The sequence below is a fragment of the Gorilla gorilla genome, chromosome 9 (assembly GCF_029281585.2).
Source record: "Gorilla gorilla gorilla isolate KB3781 chromosome 9, NHGRI_mGorGor1-v2.1_pri, whole genome shotgun sequence".
In the NCBI taxonomy this organism is placed as follows: Eukaryota; Metazoa; Chordata; class Mammalia; order Primates; family Hominidae; genus Gorilla; species Gorilla gorilla.
Genome location: NC_073233.2, coordinates 51,862,311 through 51,885,628, shown reverse-complemented (window position 1 = coordinate 51,885,628; position 23,318 = coordinate 51,862,311). Strand labels below are relative to the sequence as shown.

The following is a 23,318-nucleotide window of genomic DNA, read 5'->3' as shown; positions in this document are numbered from 1 at the left end:
TTCTTGCCACATGTCAGGCATATGTCTCTTCATAGCAACCTTATGTTAACCCTGTGTTACAGATGAGGAAGCTGATGGTCAGAGTGGTTGGGTCACAGTCCCAAAGTCACAGGGTTTGTATGGAACTGTGTTGGATTCCAAGCCAGTTCTCTTCTGCATTACACATCTCCAGCCCATGGGCCAGGACTTGAGCCTAGACTTTCTGACCCGAGTCTGTGTCCCCTCCTGTTCCCCTCCCCAGAACCCTCAGAGTGTCTGATCTAGAGGAGGAAACTTTTCCTGTGGGCTATCAGCTGCCTCCAAGCTCGTTCACCCTCCTGTAACAAATCTCTTCTGTGCTTGGCCTTAATTGACAAGGGGAGACCAGGGTGACAAAAAAAGGGAAGAAACCTCATTATGTGGCAACAGAATTAGTGGTTTTAGTGACTCCACACATCCCCACATGTAGTTGGGTCGGCCTTTAATTGCTGTTCTCCACCACTTTTCTCCCAGAATTGGATTATCAAGCCCATTCAGCAGCACAACGTATTGAAAGGACTGGGGACCTCTTGGCCTAGCAGGGAGGGGCAGGAAGGGCCCTGCCAGCCTAGGAGGGAGGGCCCTGCCTGGGCCAAGAGGCCTACCTTTGTCTGGGGCCATGCTTGGTGCCCATCAGACATCATGACAAGGTCCTAAATCACGATGGCCTCAATAATCCTAGCGACCTGGGGCCAAGGATGCGGCTGCAGGCTGGTATGAACAGTCATAAATGCGAGTCTGCCAAGGGATTCTCTCCCTCCTAATGAGATGCTGTGGCCTGCTTCCTGCACGGAGAGAGGCCTATGGAGATGGGGGAGAGGGCAGGAGGAGGAAAAACAAGAATCCAATTAAACCCTCAATTCGAGCAGAGTAAATGAATTTGACTTTAGGTGATCAAGAGGGAGAAAACTTCTAATTAGACACAGGGCAATCCTGGGGCTGAGCATGCTCGTGACCCGCCCTCATGCCCGCCCCCGTCACTTTTTAGATAAATGTTAAGGATTAGAATGACATGTAATTAAAATCCGTCAATCCCATACACGGGCTGCTGATGGGGTTGGATGACTGCTCGCTCACCTGCCCTCTGCTTTGTCATGAGCTCCCGCCCCCTCCTAGCTCCTGTGTTCTGATTTGCCCTCGCCGCCAGCCAGTCCCCTTTGAGCAGGAGGAAGATTCGGGCCGGAGGGGCAGCCCTGGGATGCGCCCTTTTTCAAAGGCCAAGAGAGGGTTTGGAGAGCAGGGCTTTAATCTGGCCGAGGCGCATAGGCCTCAGGTTGCACACTGGAGGCCCTTGGACAAAGGCTGACCCACAGATGAGTTAAAAACAATTGAAATGCATTTATGGCACTGCAAGATCTGGATATTTCACATAAATATTTGGATTTTCTAGTTTCTTTTGAAAAATCAAAAATTACATATTGGGCCTGCATTCCCACAGAGTAACAACTGGTTCTGGTGGAATAGTGGCCGACCATTTAGACAAGATGCGGGTGCCCCAGGTCATTACATCTCCTGTCTGGCCTGGTTCACTCATCTGTTGGCCTTTCAGAGGGCAGGTCACTCGTGTGCTCAAGCCACAGGATTGCCCTGTGAATAATTAGAAGTGTTTTCCCTGTTGGCATTTCAATTTTGCAAGCTCTGATCTAGGTCTTCAATCTCTAGGCGAAGGGAAGTGCCCAAAGGTCCACTTCGAACTCTTCTTCCCACCCCAACTCACACACCTTTGCTCATGCAGAACCCTCTTCCTGGAAAGCCCTTCCTCCTGTAGAATCTTAAGTATCCTTCAAGGCTTCATTCAGTGCTACCTCATCCGGGAAGAATTTCCCATCTCCCTGGCAGGAATTTTGCCTTCCCTGCTCTGGCTTCTGGGATACTCAGTGTCCCTGCTATATAGCACCTCTCTGGTGTGTGATGGTGAAGCCACCTGCCCCAGTGGGCTATCAGCTAAGAGCAGGGACCAGGTCTGATTTGCCCTGCCTCCCTTCAAGTGCTCAGCACAGGGACTGGCCCAGGGCGGACGCCCCGTGAATGTGAATTGAAGAGCATTGAACACACGCCAGCATAAGACTGGCCTGGGCGCACGTGGCAGCGACCAGGACCATCTTTGCCTCTTTCCCAGGCCCTCTTCCCACCTCTTTTGTCTCCCATTTGCCGTCCCTTCTCAGGCTCCAGGCTTGCTGGCTGGAGATTATTTTCAGAAAGGTCTTTGGGAATGAACATGTCAGGATTCATCCTGCAGTGGACAAAGAGAAGCAATACTTAACTCAATGGAAAGATGTGCTCATGCTGGAATATCAAGCATGTAACAGCAGATAGGTCCACAAGAAGATGCCTTTTGAAAGCAGGGCCTACCAAGGGACTCATGGGCTATTCAGTGACTTATACAGCCCATGATTTGTGTTATGGTTAATTGACATCCCACACTTGGCTGTGACCCAGTGTCACAGGACAAGTCACCTGACCTATTTGAGCTTCAGTGTCCTTGTATGAAAAATGGTGATAATAATACCTTCAGCACATTTCTTAAAAAGTTAAACATAAACTTTCCTCGTGATCCAGCATTCTTCTCCTAGATGTCTATCAAAAAGAAATGAAAACATGCACCCACACAAAAATTTGCACACACAAGTCTTTGTGGCAGCTTTATTCATTGTATTAGGCCGTTCTTGTATTGCTATAAAGAAATACCTGAGACTGGGTAATTTATAAAGAAAAGAGGTTTCATTGGCTGATGGTTCTGTAAGCCATACAGGAAGCATGGCAGCATCTGTTTCTGGGGAAGCCTCAGGGAGCTTTTACTCATGGAGGAAGGTGAAACAGGAGCAGGCACTTTACCTGGTAAAATCAGGCATAAGAGAGTGGTGGGGGATGCCACACACTTTTGAATGACCAGCACCACAAAGAGCACCAAATCATGAGGGATCCACCACCATGACCCAAAACTTCCCACCAGGCTCACCTCCAGCACTGGGGATTACAATTCAACATGAGATTTGGGTGGGGACAAATATCCAAACTATATAATTCATAACAGCCCCAAATTGAAAGCAGCATAAATGTACATCTACTTGTGAATAGATAAACAGAATGTGATATAACCATATGATGGGATACTATTCAGCCATAAAAAGAAATGAATGACTGATATACACTAGAACACAGATGAGCCTCAAAAGCATTAAGAAGCCAGACACAAAAGACCACATATTATAGACTCAATTTCTATATGACAGGGCAGAAATTAAATTAGTGGCTTCCTGGAGGCAGGCATGGGGTGGGAACAGGAATTGATATAAATGGGCAAGAAGGAACCTTATTGGGGTGATGAAATGTTCTAAAACTGATAGATGATGATAGCTGCACAACTTGGTAAATTTACTAAAAATAATTGCATTGTAAACTGAAAGTGGGTAGATTTTTATGAAATTGAAACATTGCCCTATAAAGTTGAAAAAAGTACCTTCTTGGCCAGGCACAGTGGCACATGCTTATAATCCCAGCACTTTGGGAGGCTGAGGCAGTTGGATCACTTGAGGCCAGGAGTTCGAGACCAGCCTGGCCAACATGGTGAAACCCCCGTCTCTACTAAAATACAAAAATTAGCAGCATGTGGTGGCACGTGCCTGTAATCCCAGCTACTCAGGGGGTTGAGGCGGGAGAATTGCTTGAACCCAGGAGGCAGAGGTTGCAGTGAGCCAAGATCATGCCACTGCACTCCAGCCTGGGTGACAGAGTGAGACCCTGTCTCAAATAAATAAATTAAATAAATAAATAAATAAATAAATAAAGCACCTTCTGCACAGGGCAGTGGCCATACTCAAAGGAGATGACACCCAGGCCACCTGGTTCAGTCTTTAGTAGATCCTGGGTGCTTCACAAATGTCAGTCTCAATCCCACTGTCCTTGGCCCAGGACAGTTTCAATGACTGGGGAAAAACAATTTGTGATTTCTGCTTTTTTCTGAGGCATTGCCTTAAGGACACCATTTGAAGCCATAGGCCTCACCCTTCCAGGCTCCATTTGCCACCCGTCCCCTCACTCTTTCCTCTCCAAGGCCTCTGCACCTGCCTCTTCTTGTAGCCTTCTCCACCCCACACTTATTACCTGTTTTCCCAAAGCCAAACTGTATCCAGGTTGATTAAAGATACTTTCGATAAACAATTGGCGTATTTCAGGCAAGACATGGGCAGACGAGCATTAATGGTATACGACAACGTTCAAACTCCCTTCTTCAACGGGCTGCCCAAATCGGAAAGCCACTATAAGACTAGACGAGGTCTTCAGTTGATGCTGTGAACAGGGAAAATTTAGAGTGAGGGTTGACATTTCACATTTAACATGTTGTTTAACAATGTTTCACGAGCCGACTCTGACTTTCGGGAAGTAAAAGAAAATGGCAGAATTTATCTGAAGATCCTCAATGTAGAAATGAAACCACTGCTTCTTTAAGGGGCGCCGTCTCAGTGGCATCCCTGGAAAGTCCAGGTTGCCTGAACCACTGGTAACCAGTGACTGGGGGTCGGATCCCAACAGGGGTCTGGGTTTATGGAAGTTAAGTCTATGCTAAAGGTGGGAATGGAGAAGATGACATAAACATAAATTTTAGTTTTTCCACACAACAAGGCTTTTGTGCCAAGGTGGCTATGTGTGTCAAAGTCAGGGAATCCCTACTCCCGGGAGCCGAGAGGAAGTCTCCTAAAACTAGAAGGGAAAGATATTTTCCCTACATCGATTCAGCTTCGGAGACATTCTGTTAGTGACATACGCTCCGTTCCCCCCAAAACAACAAGGAAGTGTTCTGAGTGCTAACAACATAGCTTAAAAAAAGGTACAACAAAATTCTGCATTTTCATAAAACTTTGTAAAAAATAATATTTCAAACTGTGCAGTCACCAGAGGTACACAGTTACCCCAAATGCGCATACTCCACTTGGCAGCCCCAGCGCCTTCAGCTTTCTGTGCCTGCTCTGTGTTGGCAGCTGCATTTTCTGCAGGACAATTCCCCTCCTTGCCGGCATCAGCTTCTCCCATCTTCCCTTTGGGTCCCTTCTCTCCCTTCTTGGGTCCTTTTAGGCCTGGGCTCTGGCTTTGGAGGAGCAGGTTTAGCAGACAACCTTGCAGATCTTCTCTGTGGTTTGTCCTCCCCTTGGTTTCATTTCCCTTAGCGTCTCCTTCAGCCTTTCACTTGGGCTTGGTGGTGACAGTAGCGGGACGTAGGTGCTGGACGCAGGGATGCAGGGGCGTGCAGGCTTTGGTGGGCCCGAGAGTCATTCATGCCTCTTCTTCACACTGCTCCCTACCTCTTTCCTAAACCATGTGATGACCTGGGGCCAGGCCTCCTCCTTCCCACAGGGTTCTGCTTCTTCCTCATTTTCCTACACAAGCCTCAGGCTGCTCTTTGAGTCTTCCTGCACTCACAAACATTTGCTGGCTTCCCAGTGCCTGCAGGAGAAAGCTGGAGCCGTCACCTGCAGGCTCTGCCATTGGTCTCCTTCCTCCCTCTGCCTTCACTTCCTTCTGCTCCATCTTAAAATGACTTTCCATGTTCTACCTTGGCATCTTGGCCTGTGCCATCTCCCTGATGCAGGCCTCACCCTCTTCTCAGCACCCACAGCAGGGACTCTCATGCGGGGTAGGAGGGGGAGCTTAGGAACTTAGACCCAGCTGGTTCTAGACCTGGCTCTACTGCTTAGCAGCCAAGACACTTCAGTTTCCTCGTATGTGAGATGGGAGTGTTATCGATGTGTAACACGCAGAGCTGGGCAGTGTCCCTCTTGCTCACAAGATCTGAAGTCCATGAGGGCAGGGATCATGAGCCCCACCCCACCCCTCCCTGCTCCAGAGTGTAACATCCTCGGGACCTAAAACAGAGCCTGGCACAGGGGTCTGTCCCAGCACGAGTCTGTGGGTGAATGAATGAGTGAAGTCTGGATTGGCTTTTTTTCTAGTGCCTGGTCTGTGTTTGGTAAATGCCCCTCCCTCCTCTTGTTGGCCTGTTTTTGACAAGCATTTCTTGGATGCCCGACACATGCTGGGCATTGGATATGGGGCTTCACTTGTAGGAGTAGATGAATAGAGTCACTCATTCACGCATTTCTTCAGCTCATGTTTCCTGGGGTCCTACTTTGTGCCAGGCAATGTTCCAGCACTGGGGTCATAGCAGAGGGCAGGACAGACACCCCTGCCTTCATGGGCTATTTCCTAGTGAGAGGAGAAAATGACAAACCATCACTACAATAATAATTAACTAAATAAGCAGACTATCCAGTGGCAATATCCAGTGGCAATATCTACTGGCAATGAGTGCTAGACAGAAAATCAAGCAGGGAAGCGGGTGGTGGTGACAATTTTGAAGAATGTGTCAGAGTAGGTCTCAGGGAGGTGACATTGGAACAGGTGCTGGGGGGTGGAGCCACGTTAACATCTGTGGAAGGAGCCTTTCAGGCAGAGGGAAGAGCAGGTGCAAAGGCCCTGTGACAGGAGCCTGCCTGGCTTGTCTTGGCTGTAGGTAGTTGGGAAGGTAACACTAGGGAGGTGACAGAGGCCAGGTTAGGACTTGAGCCTTTGTTCTGGTGGAGGGGAAGCCATTGGGGGGTTTGAAACAGTGGAGTGAAGTGACCAGACTTATGTTTTCAAAGGATTCCCCTGGCTATTGTGCTGAAAACAGATGGTAGTAATAACAGCAGTCAACATTTACCAAGGGCTTACCCTGTTCTGGGCACAGCTCCAAGCCCTTTAGACAGTTCAACTCATTGAATCTTCACAACAACACCATGAATTGGGTACTACAATCCCCATTTTAAAAAAGAGGAGAGGGAAGACTCAGAAAAACAATTTTCCCAAGTTCATATAGCCTGTACATGACAGAGCTGGGGTTTGAACCCAGACAGCAGTCCAGGCCAGGCACCTGTGTGAGTACCATTACTCTGCACTGCCTCTTGCATGGGGAAAAACGGGGCGTGAATTCAGACAGACCTGAGTGTAAAGCCTCACTCCATTTGACAGCTGTGTGGGCTTGGGCAAGTTACTTAACTGCTCTGTGTTCTAGTCTCATCTGTACAGTGAAGATAATAACAACTGTAGAGGTTGCCAAGGTGAAACAAGGTCAAGGGTAAAATTCTGTATGTGGCCGGGTAAAGTCAACACATGGTAGCTTTTCCTTATGAGCCGAGGGCTTGGCTGCTCAGCCTGCCCACTGCAGTCTATCCCTCCTGTCCCCAGCAAGGGATGACATCGACCTTTAAAGATGGTGTCTTTACAAGGACTGTAGGACCTTGGCCCAGTCCCTTCCTTTTTTTGGGCCTCAGCTGTCCCTTCTGGAAAGAGGAAGGGCCCACGTGGTGCTGGCATGGGTCTCTCCCAACTCTGCAGTGCCACAGTTGTGCCTAGTAAACTTTGCCTACCCCTCCCCACCCCACCTGCCCCAGTCCGTGCAGCTCTACCCCAGGGCCCCAAGAAGTAGAACAACCTGACAAGGAAATAAACACCGGACTGAGCCCTAGCTCCTCACTTAAGGCCCTGCTGCTGGGGAGGCAGCCAGGCCTCCTTATGGCCAAAGACATTAAAACCCTTTGCAAGTAGGGGCTCCATGGTGAGAGGTGACTGTGTGGTCAGGATCTGCGCTGCCCCAGCCTGCCCGAGACCCAACGGGCCCAAAGCAGATGGCTTCTCTCAGAGTCTAATTATCCACCCACCCAAAGCTCCAGACAGGCCCTTACTGCGACAGTCATTGTCTGTCTTCCTTGCCCTGGAAAGGGAGCAGATGAGAGAGGAGGGCAGCTGGTGAGCTGGTCCACTGAGAGGGAGGCCAGTGTGGGCTGGGGGATGTTCCAGAAACCCGCCCCAAGGAAGGTGCTTGTGTTTGGGAGAAGGTGCCCCGTTCTGGAGTCAGGGGCTGCTCTGGAGTCCTGGCTCTGCAGCTTCCCAAACAGGTAACTCAAATGCTTTGGGCCTCTCTTTTGCTCTCTTTTCGTGTCATGTTGATCTGTTAGTTTTGGGGTGGGGGTGGCTCTCAGAAAAAGGTCTGGGGTGTGGCTTATGGGAGAGGTCAACCACTGCTTGAGCAGATCCTTCTATCACAGCACTGGTCACTCTGGCTTATGATCACAGTTTCCAAGCCCATCTTCCACTAGCCTGGGCACCCCAGAGGGCCAGACCTATGTCTGGTTGCATCTAGTATCCCCAGTGCCCTGCACACAACATGGTATATAGCTGATGCCTAATAGTTGGGTGCTAAAATGAATAAATAACGGCAAAAGTTTGCCACTGAGTATTCTTTTTCTTGCTTTTCAGTTGCAGTCAGGGATACTCCCTGGCAAAATTGAGATGAATGAAGTTTGTCTCTGAGCCCTTCCCACTTTACTTTCCATGTCCTTCTCTCTCCTCATTTGGTATTGTGTGTCCTCCTCTATCATCAGGCAGCTGTTAGGGAGAAAATGATCTGTGTGTCTAATTTATACTAAAGTGAAAATGACTGATACAACTATCAGTCATTCTTTACATTTCTGTAATGGACAATTCCTAACCCAAAGAGATGAAACTTACTGGCCCAACTGCAGGGAGTCCCATACCTCTTTCTAAAGCCTCATCTCCTTGTACTCATGTGTTTTTCCTCCTCCCCCTCTCCCCGTCTTGTGAATTTCTGGTTCTACCACATCACATACCTCAGCGGCTCATCAGAACTTCAGAGGTGATCACAGCCACCCAGTGCAGGGTAAGATAGATTGAAACCCCCAATGACAGGAATTACTAGTGATGGGGAGTTCACCACCTTTAAGGCAGCCCATTCTATTGCTCTGACTGATGCTGAAACTTCTGTCCATTAGCCCGTTTCATCCTTCTCTGCCTTCTGGAGCCAGAGTCAAATGCAGTAACCTGGTCCCCTTTCACATCATAACCCTTAAATGAAGGACTTTATGTTCCCTAAATAAAGACCTCTAGACTTGCTATTCCTATGTGCAGAATGTACTTTCCTCCCTCTGAGCCTTTGCTCTTTCTCACCTCTCTGTGCCCTCTCCCTTCAAGGTCGCTTTCCAGTCTGAGGTTATACCTTGCTGTTGGTTTATTTGTAGAACAAATATGATGGACAGCACCCCAAGCCCAGTGGATTTGTGGTGGTTCTCAAAAATTCCCTGGAGGAATGGGTTTGGAGAGTGCTGTCTGCATTAAATAAATTATAACAGGCAATGTTCATTGAGAGCTCTCTTTGTGCCTGCCACACACTGTTAGAAGGAGATATTACCTAATATAGTCCTCCCAGCGATGCCATGAAGTGGGCTCTTTCATCATCCCCACTTATAGGTGGAAAAACTGAGGCACAGGGACATTTTGTAATGCTCCCAAGGTCCAATAGCTAAAAGTAATGGAGGATTTAAATCCAGGTCTTCAAATTTTATAGACCATACTCTGACTACCAAGATCTGCTAAATGTATGATGCTGCCACAACTGCCTGCCTGCACACACACACAGGCACGCGCACACACACACACATACTCTCTCTTTCTCTCTCTCTCTCTCTCTCACACACACACACACACACGTGCATGCACATACATAGAGGTCATTCTCCTGCTTGTTACAGTGGATCAAGCAGTAGCAGGAGACGTGGCTTCAAAGTGTCTATTCTGTAAGAACCAACTACCTGTGGCTTTTGCACACACGACCTGGACCCGTACTCTGTGCTTAGCCCCAGCCCTGTCTCTTAGCTCCAAATGTCTGTCTCACCTTTACTTACCTGGTCAATTCCTATTCATCCTTTAAGACTCAGCTCAGATGTCAGCTTTTCCAAGAAGCCTCCCTAATACCTGCTTCTCTGTGAGCTGCCTCAGAGCCTTGTGATCACCCATCCTGAAGGCATCTATCACATTGTCTCAAAAATTAGCTCCTCAAGAGCGGGGGGCCATTTCTCATTCTCTTTAGTGCCCCAAGACCTAGGACAGGGGCTGACATACAGTAGGTGCTCAATAAATGCTTGTTGAATTTAATTGAACCATGGAACAATGTTAGCCATGGAACAACGTGAATATCTCTGATCTTCCAAGCCTTTGTTTTCCCATCTGTAAATCATGAATAATAATAGCTACCCTGTTTTACTCTGCAGGGGTTTTGTGATGCTCCCTTAGGAAACTGGCTGTGAAGATGCTTTGTAAATGACAAAGACTGTGCACGTGTAACAGGTCATAGAATTGATGGTGATTCTTTACAACAGGTTTTCTGGCCGAGCACAAGTGCTCTTGGCCCTTTGAGCCTCAGTTTCTGCATCTGTGGCATAGGCCAAGCTCTGCCTGCTGTACAGGTTATTGAGGATCAACTGGGATGGCATATATTACACAATTGTGTGTCCCCCAGATGGAAGGACTGGCTGTTTCCCAGTAACAAATAATTGGGAGGTAACCTGATTCAGCTTGGACAGAAAAATCTACCCCTGAGCAGAGGCATTTTGCTCCTTCCTTTTTGAGATGAAGAAGAACAAAGAAGAAAACAGAAGGTGAGACAGAGAGAAAATCTATTGCTCTGTAGTCCCAGAATCCCCAAGCAAAGGCACAGACACAGGTGACAAAAGTACTGGGCACTTCTGGGGGATCAAGAAGCTTGTTCCAGCCAGAAGGATCTCAACAGGAAATTCATGATCACATAAGAGGAGCCCTGAAGGCTTTTGATGCCAAACCCGCCTGAAGTCACAGAACTGGAGTGTAGGCTGTGTTCAAGCTAGAAGAGACATCCCTGCCCTCAAACCCAGAGAGGCCAGGCAGCAGCTTCTGCTGCTGTCTGCTACCAGATGGGTCACCCTCTATCTCTTAGACTTGAGATGACCCCTCCCTGGCACATCACCTCTCCACCCAGAGCTGTTCCTGATATTTATTAGGCAGGATGGAATTTCATTTTATACATAACAAATAAATAAGGTGTTCTTCTAAGTTCTTTATAAACGTCAACTCATTTAATCCGTAACAGTCCAATGAATCCCATTTTACAGGTGAGAAAACTGAGGCCCAGGGAGTTTACACAGCTGGTGAATGGTGGAGCTGGGATTCTAGCCCAGGCAATCTGGCTCCTGAATGAAGGCAAGGCAATGATTCTCCAAACACTGGAGGAATGGCCAGGTCAGGCTGCAGATCCGACCTGTGGTAGGAGGGACAGAAGCTGTCCTCTGGAGGCCCTCAGCAAGCCTGGGGTAGGTGCAGGACTCAGGGGAGTGTGGAGCCTGTGTTGACCTTGATTCCCTGGCTAGCATGGGGGAGCCCCTGAGAAGGCGATGGGGGCCCCGTGGTCTGATGAGCCTGGGCCCACCTGGAACAGTGAAGAGGTAGAGGGCCCCATGGGAAGCCTCCATTGCCTGGGCCTTTGCCTGAGACCACTGGACATCTGGATGAGAGAAAACAAAGGCTTGATGTGTCAAGCATTCCCTCTGTCTTCTCTGGTTTCTCCAAGCCCTTCTGGTCCACCATGCTGCCTCCCCACTCCTCAGGAGCTTGACATACTTAGTTTCCTCAGCCAGGATTTTTCTTTTCTCCCCTAGCATCCTCCTCCCTCATCCCCCTGCCTCCCCATTTCCAACCCATCTTTCCCATCTCAACTTGAACATCACTTTCTGGGATGTGGCTCTCAGTCCACAGGCAATGTTGGCTTCTCCAGTTGTAGATTCTCAGAGTGTCCAGAACACTCACTTTGTAGCTCTTTGGTCTCACCTGTAATTAAACAATTCATTGTGCAGTTGTAATTTCAAAAATAGCATTATTGACCTGTACATATTTAGGGTTTAAAATGTGATAAGTTTTGACATATATTAAAAGAAATGGCAAAAACCACAATTACTTTTGCACCAATCAAATATACTCACTCATTAAAACATCACCACAGTCAAGATAATGAACATATTTATCTTCCCTAAAAGGTTAGCTCATGACTCCTTGTAATCCCTCACTTCCTCCCGCCAACCCTCTCCACCCTAGATCTAGTCAACTGATCTAATTTCTGATTGGCATTTTCTAGAATTTTATACAAAAATATTCTATGATGTATACACTTTTTGGCTTCTTTCACTCAACATAATTATTTTGAGATTCATTCATACTGTTGTGTGTGTCAGTAGTTCCTTTTCATTGCAGAATAGTATTTCATTCTCTGGATAAAGCAAAATTTTTGTAACTATTCACTATTGATGGATATTTGGGGTGAGTCCAGCTTTTGGTGATTGCAAATAAAGCTGCAATAATTATCTGTGTATAAATCTTTGTATGGTTATATGTTCTGATTTTTCTTGAGTAAATAACTTAAGAGTAGAATGGCTGGGTCATATGTGGTTGGTGTATGTTGATGTTTTAAAAAACTGATAAACAGTTTTCCAAAGTGGTTGTACCATTTTACACTCCCTCCAGCAATGTATCAGAGTCCCACTTCAGCCACTTCCTTGCCAACTCTTGGCATGTTCAGTCTTTATAATTGCAGCTGTTACAACGGATGTGCTGCATTAACTCACTGTGGTTTTAATGTGTATTTCCCTGATGATTACTGATGGTGAGTATCTTTGCATTTTTCTATTTGCCATCCATATGTTTGCTTGGTGAAATACGGGTTCAAATGCTTTACCCATTATTATTTTTGCAATTGGGGCTGGGCCCAGTGGCTCACGCCTATAATACCAGCACACTGGGATGCCAAGAAGGGAGGATAGCTTGAGCCCAGGAGGTCAAGGCTGCAGTGAACCATGATCATGCCACTGCATTCCAGCCTGGGCAGCAGAATGAGACACTGTCTAAAGAAATAAAGAAATAAATAAAAATAAATTGGGTTGTTTATGATTGTAAGGTCTTTATCATTAGATCAAAAGCTCTGTGAGGATAGAGACATCTTCTCTGTTCATTGTTGCCGGTGAGGCTCCAGGGCCCAGCACAGTGCTAGGTATACAGTTGGCATTCAATAAATGTTTGTTAAATGAATGAATGAATGAATGAATGAATTAATGAATGAAGGGCATGTCTCTGTGTGGCTCAAGTTGGCCAAATATGCCTGTGGTAGGGTCAGGAGAGAGTCAGCAGATATGCCTGTGGTAGGGTCAGGAGAGAGGAGAGCAGTTAGACTCGACAATAGCAGGAGAAGTGGAAGGTGAAAGAAGAAAGCAGGGCCTACAGAGGCTATATCCGGGTCCCTGGGAGGATCCCTCACCCTGGCTCAGGACCCAAAGCTTTTTCGGTGAGCGAATTCTACCCAAAATTTCAAGGACTTCTGGGGTCCATTGTGGATCCCAGCTTATTCCTCTCTATTATCAGGTCCCCCAGAGACCGTATGCCAAAGGCTTGCTGATGGGGAAATGGCAAGCCTGGGAAGAGGCTTGTGGGGAGATTTTAGGGCTTCAGTCACAGCTGCATGCCCTGCCCAGAGTGAACAGTCTCAGACTTTGAACACAAAATGGCACTGCCTTGAAGGCTGAACTGACCCTATAACCACAAGACTTGAGCTGCTGATCCCTGCAAGACAAGCCTAGAGCTCACGGGGGAATCCTTCCAAAAAGTCTGAAAGCCGGAGCTCCCTTTTCCACCTCCTCATTCTCCCTTTGTCCCAGAGACAGCTCTCATGCTCATGGTGGGCATGGCATTTAGACTTTCAGAGTTATTTCCAAATGAGGTTTCATATCAGCCACTGGATTGTGCATAGGCGGTGGTGAAAGCCTCAAGTAGTTACAAGCAAACACTTAATGTAGGCCACAAGGCTCTGTACCGTGGCTTTGCCTTTCTCCAGTCTGCACAAGGGTGCCTCCACTTGTCAACCTGGGTTGTCTCCACCTGCAGGAAGGGCTCCCTTCTTTAATTGTTGGATGGGCACCCATTAATTTGAAAGGAGAAACAAGGTGTGTAGGCTAAGATCATCCATGCAAGTACTAACCCGGCTTTGCTATCGTCTTCATTTTTAATATCTGGTGAGCCTCAGAACCTGGAGGCCTTAAAGTTTCCAGCTCAAGCTCTGTGGGGCTGAAACAAACAAACAACAAGTGGACCAGGCGGTGGGGGCTTTGGGGCTGAGGGGCACTGGGCCATGCAACCTCCTCCCTTATGTCCCAAGACAAGGGAAGAAGGAAGCCCAGGATGTGAACCCCAGGAGGGTCTTTAGGTCTAACGAGGTACAGTCATAGATGGACATCACAAAACCTTCTTGATCTACAAATGGATGAGAACCAGGGAGAGGTGACCATGAGGATATTGAAACAGCACTGGTTTCAGTCTCAACTCTGCCGCTTATGAGTACCGGATCCATCACTTACCCTCTCTGAGCCTCAGCTTCCTCATCTGCAACATAGGAATAATAATGTTCACCTCATGGGGCTGATGAGAGGTGTGATGGTTAATTTTACATTTCAACTTGGCTAGGCCATGGTACCCAGATATTTGGTCAAACACTAGCCTGGATGCTGCTGTAAAGGTATTTTTTAAGGTGAGATTAACATCCAAATCAGTAGGCTTTGAGGAAAGCTCCTTCATAATGTGAGTGGGCTGCATCCAATAAATTGAAGGCCTTAATAGAAAAAATGACTGATCTCCCCCGAGGAAGAAGGAATTTGGCTAGCAGACTGCCTTTGAACTTGAGCTATAATATCGACTCTTCCCTGTCTAGTCTGCCAGCCCACCCTGCAGATTTTGGACTTGTGTGAGCCCATTTCTTAAAATAAATCTCCTTCTGTCACACACACACACACACACACACACACACACACACACACACACACACACACACCCTGTTGGTTCTGGCTCTGTTTCTTTAGAGAACTCTAATACAGGAGGATTAAATGATAAAAAATATAATGACAGATGCAAGACAGAGTACAAACTGTGTGATTCCATTTATATGAACTTCCAGAAAAGGCAAATCTAATCTATAGTGAACAAAAGTAGGCTATGGTAGCCCAGGGCTGGGGTTGGAGGATGGACTGCAAATTGGCACAGGAGACTTTTTGGGATGAGGAAATGAGATGTGGTTTTGTGGGTATACACATTTGTTAAAACTCATCAAATTGTAATATTAAAAATTGGCCAGATGTGGTGGCTTACACCTGTAATCCCAGCACTTTGGGAGGCCGAGGCAGGCAGATCACCTGAGGTCAGGAGTTTGAGACCAGCCTGGTCAAAGGGTGTAACTCCGTCTGTAATAAAAATACAAAAAATTAGCCGGGCATGATGGCATGTGCCTGTAGTCCCAGCTACTTGGGAGGCTGAGGCACAAGAATCGCTTGAACCCAGGTGGCAGAGATTGCAGTGAGTTGAGATTGTGCCACTGCGTTTCAACTGGGGTGGCAAAGCGAGACTCCATCTCAACAACAACAACAAAAAAAGTGTTGGGACAACTAGATACCCCCATTTGAAAGAAGGAAGTTGGATTTCTCTCTTACATTTTACACAAAAATTAACTCAAAATGAATCATACCTAAATGTAAGAGCTAAAACTGTAAAGCTCTTAGAAGAAAATATAGTAGTAAAATATAGGCTTTGCCTACCCCAGTATCTTAGGTATGAAACAAAGAACACAAATGACAAAAAAATAGGTAAATTGGATTTTATGAAAACTAAAAACTTCAAAGAATGTTATCAAGAAAATGAAAGGACAACTGACAAAATGGGGAAAAATATCTGCAAATCATGTACCTGATAAAGGACTTGTACCTAGAATATATAAAGAACCATTAAACTTAGTAATGATAAAACAAATAACCCAATTTTAACATAAGCAAAGTATCTCAATAGATAGTTCTCCAAAGAAGATATATAAATGGTCAATAAGCACATGGTAAGATGCTCAATATCATCAGCCATTAGGCAAACGCAAATCAAAACCACAATGAAATATCACTTCACATCTATTAGGGTGAGAATAATTAAAAAGACTGATAATAACAAGTGTTGGTGAGGATGTGGAGAAATTGGAACCCTCATACATTTTTGGTGGGAATGGAAAATGACACAGCTGCTTTGGAAAACTGTCAGACAGTTCCTCAAAAGGTCCCACATGCATGTGACCCAGTAATTCTACTCCTAGGTATTATAACCAAGATAAAAGAAAATGTATGTTCATACAAAAACTTGCACATGTATGTTCCTAGTAGCATTGTTTATGGTAGCAAAAACATGGAAACAACTCAAAGAAGGAATGGCTAAATAAAATGTGCTATATTCATACAGTGGAATATTGTCTAGCGGTAAAAAGGAATGAAGTACTGATGTGTTCTAGAACACCAATGAACCTTGAAAGCATTATGTTAAGTGAAAGAAGCCAGACACAGAAAATCATACTGCCCATAATTAGCAAATCTTATGGGGGTAGAAAGTAGATTAGTGGTTGACTAGGGCTGGCGGGGTGATGGTTGGAAGACATAGGGAGAGACTGCTAATAGATCTGAATTTTTGGTGGGGAGGGATAATGAAATAGATTGGGTGATAGTTGCACAACTATGTCAGTATACAAAAAACCACAGAGCTGTACATGTCATGTGGGTGAATTATATGGTATAAATTGTATCTCAATAAAGCTATTAAAAATGGGTGCATTTGGTTGTGTACAAATTATATCTCAATGAAGTTGAACAAAGATTGTGTGTGTGTGTTTGTGCGTGCATGTGCACATGCACATATAGATGTATATAGCAGGCACTGTTGCTATTCTCATTTTCAGTTGAAGAAATTGAGACCCGGAGGCACAGAGAGGTCAAGTGACTTGCCCTAAGGGAGGGAGTCAGGGCCCCACATCTGTTGTTAGGGTCAGGGGAGACTCAGGAGTCACTCGGCCAGCCAGGAAAGGTGTGAAGAAAGTAGCTGTCTGGGTGCTTCTAGGAGCTCCATGAGCCACAGAGAGTTTCCATATGAACCAGTGCCCGCAGGGACGCAGTACTTGTGAGCAGGGGCTGTGTGTTTATGCTATGTATTGAGGCCGTGCCAGGTGCCAGCACCTGGCTAGAAAGTTTTCATTAATTACCTCATTGAGTACTGTGTTCACAGCCACCCCAAAAGGGGGATGCCAGCCCTCCTCCATATCACAGAAAAGGCAACAAAGGGACTGGGTGACTCATTCAGTAGCTTCCCTGCCAGCCCTTCCTGCCCACAGCAGGAGCCGGGGCCTAAATAGTCCCGGTGTCCAGAGGCCTCCTATCCCCCTGGGCCTCCATCTGTGTTGGGCCTCTCTTCTCAGATCCCATGGGCCCTTTTCTAGGCCCTGGGGTGGCAGTCCACTGCCACCCCCAGATTTACTGCAGACAGGCCATGCTCCTGGAGTCTCCAGGGCACCGAGGAGTTGAGGTGCTTCTCTTAGTAAGATGACCTGTGTCTTAGACTGGCGCAGTGGTCGTCCCACAGGCCAGGGACCCAGGTCTGTTGCTGAGACCTAGCTTGAGTCCTGGCTCTGTTCTGAGATGCTGTGTGATCCCTGGTCATTGCTGTCCCTCGCTCAGCCTTGGGTTCCTGTTTATAAAACAAGGAGGTTGGGCCGCATGAACTTGTGACACTCTGTGGTCCCAGAGGTTGTTCAGCCTGGGGGAAGGGGCTTAGGGAGGGAAGGTCAGTGCCTGCAGCCCATCAGGAGGGCAAAGTCTGGGCACAGACAGTGTTCTGTGTCATTCAGCCTCAGCTGGCCTTGTCAGTCCTCTGGCCTTGTTGACAGTGCAGGGTTTAGCTTTACAAGCTTGAGTTTCCCTTCACTGAGCCCCTTTGGGAGGAGCCTCTGAAGCCATCGGGCAGAGCTGGGGCCGGTCGAAGGGGTGGCTCATGCTGGCTCTCTTTCAGCCCAGGGAAGCCTAGCCCGGCAGAACCCTCCTGCTATGAGAGCTATTTTTAAAGAGCTTCTCTCTCCCTGAGGGTCTCCCAGTTTTCTGATGTCAGCTGTTTCCTCCCTCTGTCTGGACAAAGGGAGTGGGATTTCAGAGACTTAAGCAGGGATGTGGCTGTGTGACCCTTCATTAACGTCATCAGCACAGCATGGGGCTCAGAGGCCACAATGGGATTTGTTCCTATGTTTAATTCATGTTGCAGGGGCTTTAGTTCAATAATACATTTATTTCAAGAATGAGAGGAGAGACGGGGCCACAGAGGGGTGGTGAGGGATCCAGGCAGGGGAGAAAGAGAGAGACAGAAAGACTTTCTGAGGGTTCTTTAAACTCTGAAGCAACCAGAAAAAAGAGATTTAGAGGAAAGAGACGGAGTGACAGAGTGGGATAGGGTTGTACCTGTCAGTAGAGGCTGAGCCAGATACAGACCTGAAAGTGAATCTTGGCTTTCCCTTTGACCAGTTATGTGACCTTGGATAAGCTATGGGTAAAGCTCCATGATGCAAATAGTACAAATAACTAAATCACGCGTTTTTTTGTGTGTGTGTGAAAATTAAAATTTAAGGTATATAGTTCCTAGAACAGTGCCTGGCTTATAGTCAGCACTTAATAAATGTTCCTTCTAGACTCTTTTTACCATTATTTCTCTAGACAGACTGCTTGCCATTTGGGGCAGGGACCAAGTCTTATTCATCTCTGGGTCTTGCCACCTGCATAGAGACTGGGATATATTCCAGGGGCTTTGTAAATGGCAGTGATGGAAGGAGCTCAATGGTGGACGAGTCTTTCCAGGAGTGCCAACCTGTGGATGCACCAGGCAGCCACCCAGAGGTGCAGAGCTGGCAGGGGAAGTCCTGGCTGGTGGAGGGACCCTTGTGGTTACTCCCATATCCCTTTCCTATCTGTGGCCCAGGCTTCTGTTGGTCCCCAGAGGTGCACTAAAGACCTCCGTCCCTTCATTTGGCTCCCTCATCTGGCAGTCTGGTTGCCATGGAAACCGATGGTTTCACAGGACAAAGCACAGGGAGACTGAGTGATGGAAAGAAACTTGCAAACACATTATGTAGTATAAAAAACGGTCTGGGAGGCTGTGAGGTGCAATAAAGGTTTCACTGCCACTTGCCTAGGAAAAAAACCACCATAAAACCTCTATAAGCCCCAGCTGAAAAAGGGTTTTGTTACCATGTTTATATATTTTCTTTTATTCTTTTCTTCCTGTCTTGTTGGTGGTTTTGTTTTTTTTCTTGGCGTCAGATCGTAGCAAATCACAGCCCAGGAATGCTGTTGAATACATTGTTAGCCCTGTGGTCCTGCTGTCTTCTTCAAATGTCCTGACATTCAAACCTCCTCCTGCTTAGAGCCCCTGAAACTTTCTGGGCACCCCTAATTTCACATGTCTAACCAGCTCTGTTTTTGCTTCCCAGTGTCAGGCCTAGAAAGGGCCAGAGGGAAGCAGGGGACACCGTCTTCTCTACATCCCCAACAACTATAGTCTTCATGCTGATGACAGCCTCCTCTTAGGTTGATTTGGTTTCTTATGTTAAAATCCCAGTGTGTAGGGAAATCTCTCTCTAACCATGTTTTTCCTCTACTCTCACATCACAGTAACAATCATCAACACAGAAGACTTCTGTGACCAAATGTGTGAAGGTTTTTCCCCATGTACCAAGCAGCAGACACTAGCTGGGTATGCTCTAATCCAGTTCTGACCTGGAGATACTGTCAGATCCCACAGGTTGAGGACTCAGTCCCCAGTACTGCTCCTCCCCAGATCAGTTGAAAGTCCGGACTTCCAAAACTTCTGACTGACCTGCTTCACATTGGAGTTCCCATGATGGCCTCTTTGGGTTCAATTCGTTTGCTGGAGCAGCTCACAGAACTTAGGGAAACACTTATGCTTACTGGTTTATTATAAAGGATACTGCAAAGGATACAGGTGAAGAGTGTGTAGGGTGAGGTATGGGGGAAGGAGGGCAGAACTTCTATGCCCTCCCTGGGTGCACCACCCTCCAGGAACCTCCAGGGTTCAGCTATACTGAAGCTCCCCAAACTCTGTCATCTTGGGTTTTTATGAAGGCTTCATGATATCAGTATTCCTTCCCTGAGTGTATAAGGTGGGACCCTCTCTGGGAGGGTCTTCAGACCCACCATCAGAAAGGCATGGGAAGATTAGAGTCCTGCCTTGGGGCAGGTGAATGGAGGGCAGGCAGAGATTCTGTTTTCTGAGGCCTAACATACGCAACATGATAACAAAAGACCATCACAAGGAATATGGGAGTTATGAACCAGGAACTATGAACAAAAACCAATAGATATCATAACACCATACCTGGGATGGTGGGGGAACTTCCACTTCTAGCCGAGGGAGTAAGAGAGTGCAGAATTATGCTCAGGCTAAAAACATCAAAAAGCCACAATAAAATATACGAAACAACTTTGTTTCATATATTTACAAATTTGGTTACCAGGCAATGCAAGACTGTGAGCTCGAGAAGGGAAAAAATGAGGTGAGCCCTGTGATACTTGGCAAAAAGGGGAAATCTAACAGAGCACAGCAGTCTAATTGACTTGAGGAGGTGGAGGCTGGAATTTGTGGAAGCTGAGGGCAGCTGGAACTTGTAGGACATAACAGAGAGGGGAGAGGGGTGGTGTGTGTGTGTGTGTGTGTGAGAGAGAGAGAGATTGAGAGCAAGAGCTAGAGCCAGCTTTCTGCAGAGGGAGGCTCTCAAATATTTGGCTGAATAGCTGAATACTGGTTTAAAAATGCGTGGGGTGAAACTTCATGAGGCTGGGATAAGCACCTAAGTACCACTGGAAACCAGTAGGCTGAGTAATTCCCAGAGCTCAGAGGGGTCTGGGAATGGTTTATGTTCCCCCTATCCAGATTGTCTAGACCTCAAAATATGTGAGGCATCAGAAAGAGTCCTTCAGAATCCTTAGTAATGGAGCTAAATAGCCTCAGACTAAATGCTGCTTTGGATTTGCCCTAACAAAGCTTATATAGCAACATTCAGAGAATCGAATTGATCTCAAATGACTTAACTGCATGCCAATACATTCTTTAAAGGAATACAACAAAATTCAGCAACTAGAACATAAAATTCGCTGTGTTCAACATCCAGTGTGATCCACAGCCCAAGAGAAAAACCAATCCATTGAAACAAGACCCCTAAAAGACAGATATTATGAAACTAGCAGATGATGGTGTTAAAACAGTTATCACAAATATCCTTCATACGTTCAAGGAGGTAGAGAAAAACACAATTATGATAAGGAGATACATGAAAAATACAAAAAGACAAATAAAATTTTCAAAAATGTATATAATTTGAAAAATACATTGGGGGTATTAAAAGGAGATTAGCAACTGTAGAAGAAAAGATTAGTGAACTTGAAGACAAGCCAATACAAACCATCCAAAATATAGCACAGATTTTTAAAGGACAGCAAGAGAAAAAGAGAGAGTGGGAGAGAGAGGGAGGAGGAATAAATTAGTGACCTATGGGACAATATTAAGTGGTCTAGCAAGATGGTAGATTTAAATCCAAACATATTGATAATTGCATTAAATGTAAATGAGCTAAATACCCCAATTAAGTGAACAGATGATCATTTTGACTAAAAAAAATCAAGACTTACTTGTATGCTGTCTACAAAAATCTCACTTTGAACATAAACACTCAGATTAAAAGTAAAATAATGAAAAAAGATATACTATGCAAACACATCAAAAAAAGCTGGGGCAAATATATTAATATTAGACAAAATAGACTTCAGAACAAGGAACATTAACAGATCAATTCATTAAGATGACATAATGATCCTGTGTATGTATGTAATGAGAGAGCCTCAAAATACATGAAACAAAAACTGGTAGAATTGAAAGAGGAAAAAATAAAGTATTCACTTACGCCTGGAAATTTCAATACTTGTCTCTCAGTAATTGATAGAACAAGTAAATAACAAGGATATAGAAGACCTGAATCACACTTATTAACTAACTTGTATTAATTGACATTCCTAGAATACTCTACCCAACAACAGCAGAGTACACATTTCTTTGAAGTGTCCGTGGAACATTCACCAAGACTGACTATATTTTGGGCCATAAAACAAGTCTCAATAAAATGAGTATTTAGATTGTACAAAGTATTCTCCCTGAGCACAACTACAACAGATTTAAATTAGAAATCAATAACAGAAAGATATAAGAAAGAATCCCCAAGTGTTTAGAAATTTATAAAGCATACTTCAAAATACTTCATAGATCAAAGAATAAATCAGAAGCAAAGCTTAAAAATATTTAAAATTGAATGAAAATGAAAACATTATGTCAATAATTGTGGAATTTGGCTAAAGCAGTGCTTAGAGTAAAATTTATAGTAATAAATCCTTCTATTACAAAATAAGAAAGGTCTTAAATGAAAGATATAAGCTTCCAATTGAAAAAATAGAAAAAGAAGAGCAAACTAAGCCTAAGTAGGTAAACGCTATAAAATAATGAAGATATGAGCAGAAATCAATGAGATTGAAGACGACAACAGAGAAAATCATTGAGGCTGGATGATCAATAAAATTAACAAACTTTTAGCTAGCCAGACCAAGAAAAATAATGTACCAACATTAGGAATTTTTTTGAGGGTATTACTACAGGTCATAGAGACATTAGAAAGATAATAAAGGATATTATGAACAATATTTGACAACCTAGATGAAATGGACAAATTCCTTGAAAGGCATAAAACTACCAAAGTTCACTCAAGAATAAGTAAATAACTGGAACAGCCCTAAATCTATTAGAGAAACTGAATTTGTAGTTAAAGACTTTCTCACAAAGAAATCCAGGCTTAGATGCCTTCATTGGTAAATAGTACCATACATTTAAGGAAGAGATAATATCAGTTCTATAGAAACTCTCCCAGAAAATTAAGTAAGAGGGAAGCCTTCCCAGTCATTTTATGAAGTCGACATTATCCTGATGCCAAAACCAGATGAAGATGTTATAAAAAATGAAAAGTACAAACTAATATGTCTCATGAAATTAGATGCAAAAATATGTAATATGTAATTCTATCATATTGTGGCCAGAAATACATTAAAAAGATAATATATCATTAAGAAACCACAACAATCCCCCAAAATTGCATATTGTATGTTCCATTTATATAGCATTCTTGAAATAACAAAATTATATAATTGGAAAATAGCTTATTGGTTGCCAGGGTTTAAGGAGAGGGCAAGAATGGGAGGGATATAGATATGGCTATAAATGGACAACATGAGGGATCTCCATGGTGATGAAAATGTTGTGTATCTTGAATGTATCAATGCTAATATCCTGGTTGTGAATTTGTACTATAGATGTTATCACTGGGAAAAACTAGGTAGAGGGTACATGGGGTCTCCTGTATTATGTCTTACAACTGCATGTGCATCTACAATTATCACAAAATAAAAAATTTAATTTAAAAAAAGTTTTGAAAAAAAATAATGAGGATA

At 45.1% G+C, this 23,318-nt stretch overlaps 1 long non-coding RNA gene across 1 annotated transcript in view; it reads left to right on the top strand.

Moving 5' to 3' along the window:
• Positions 1–16,546, top strand: part of LOC129525285 (uncharacterized) — a 39,679-nt gene extending 23,133 nt beyond the window's left edge. Inside the window, exon 7 of the long non-coding RNA XR_010135465.1 lies at positions 10,119–16,546. This is a non-coding gene — a long non-coding RNA (uncharacterized lncRNA). The remainder of the gene's footprint in view (positions 1–10,118) is intronic.
• Positions 16,547–23,318: the final 6,772 nt, after the last annotated feature.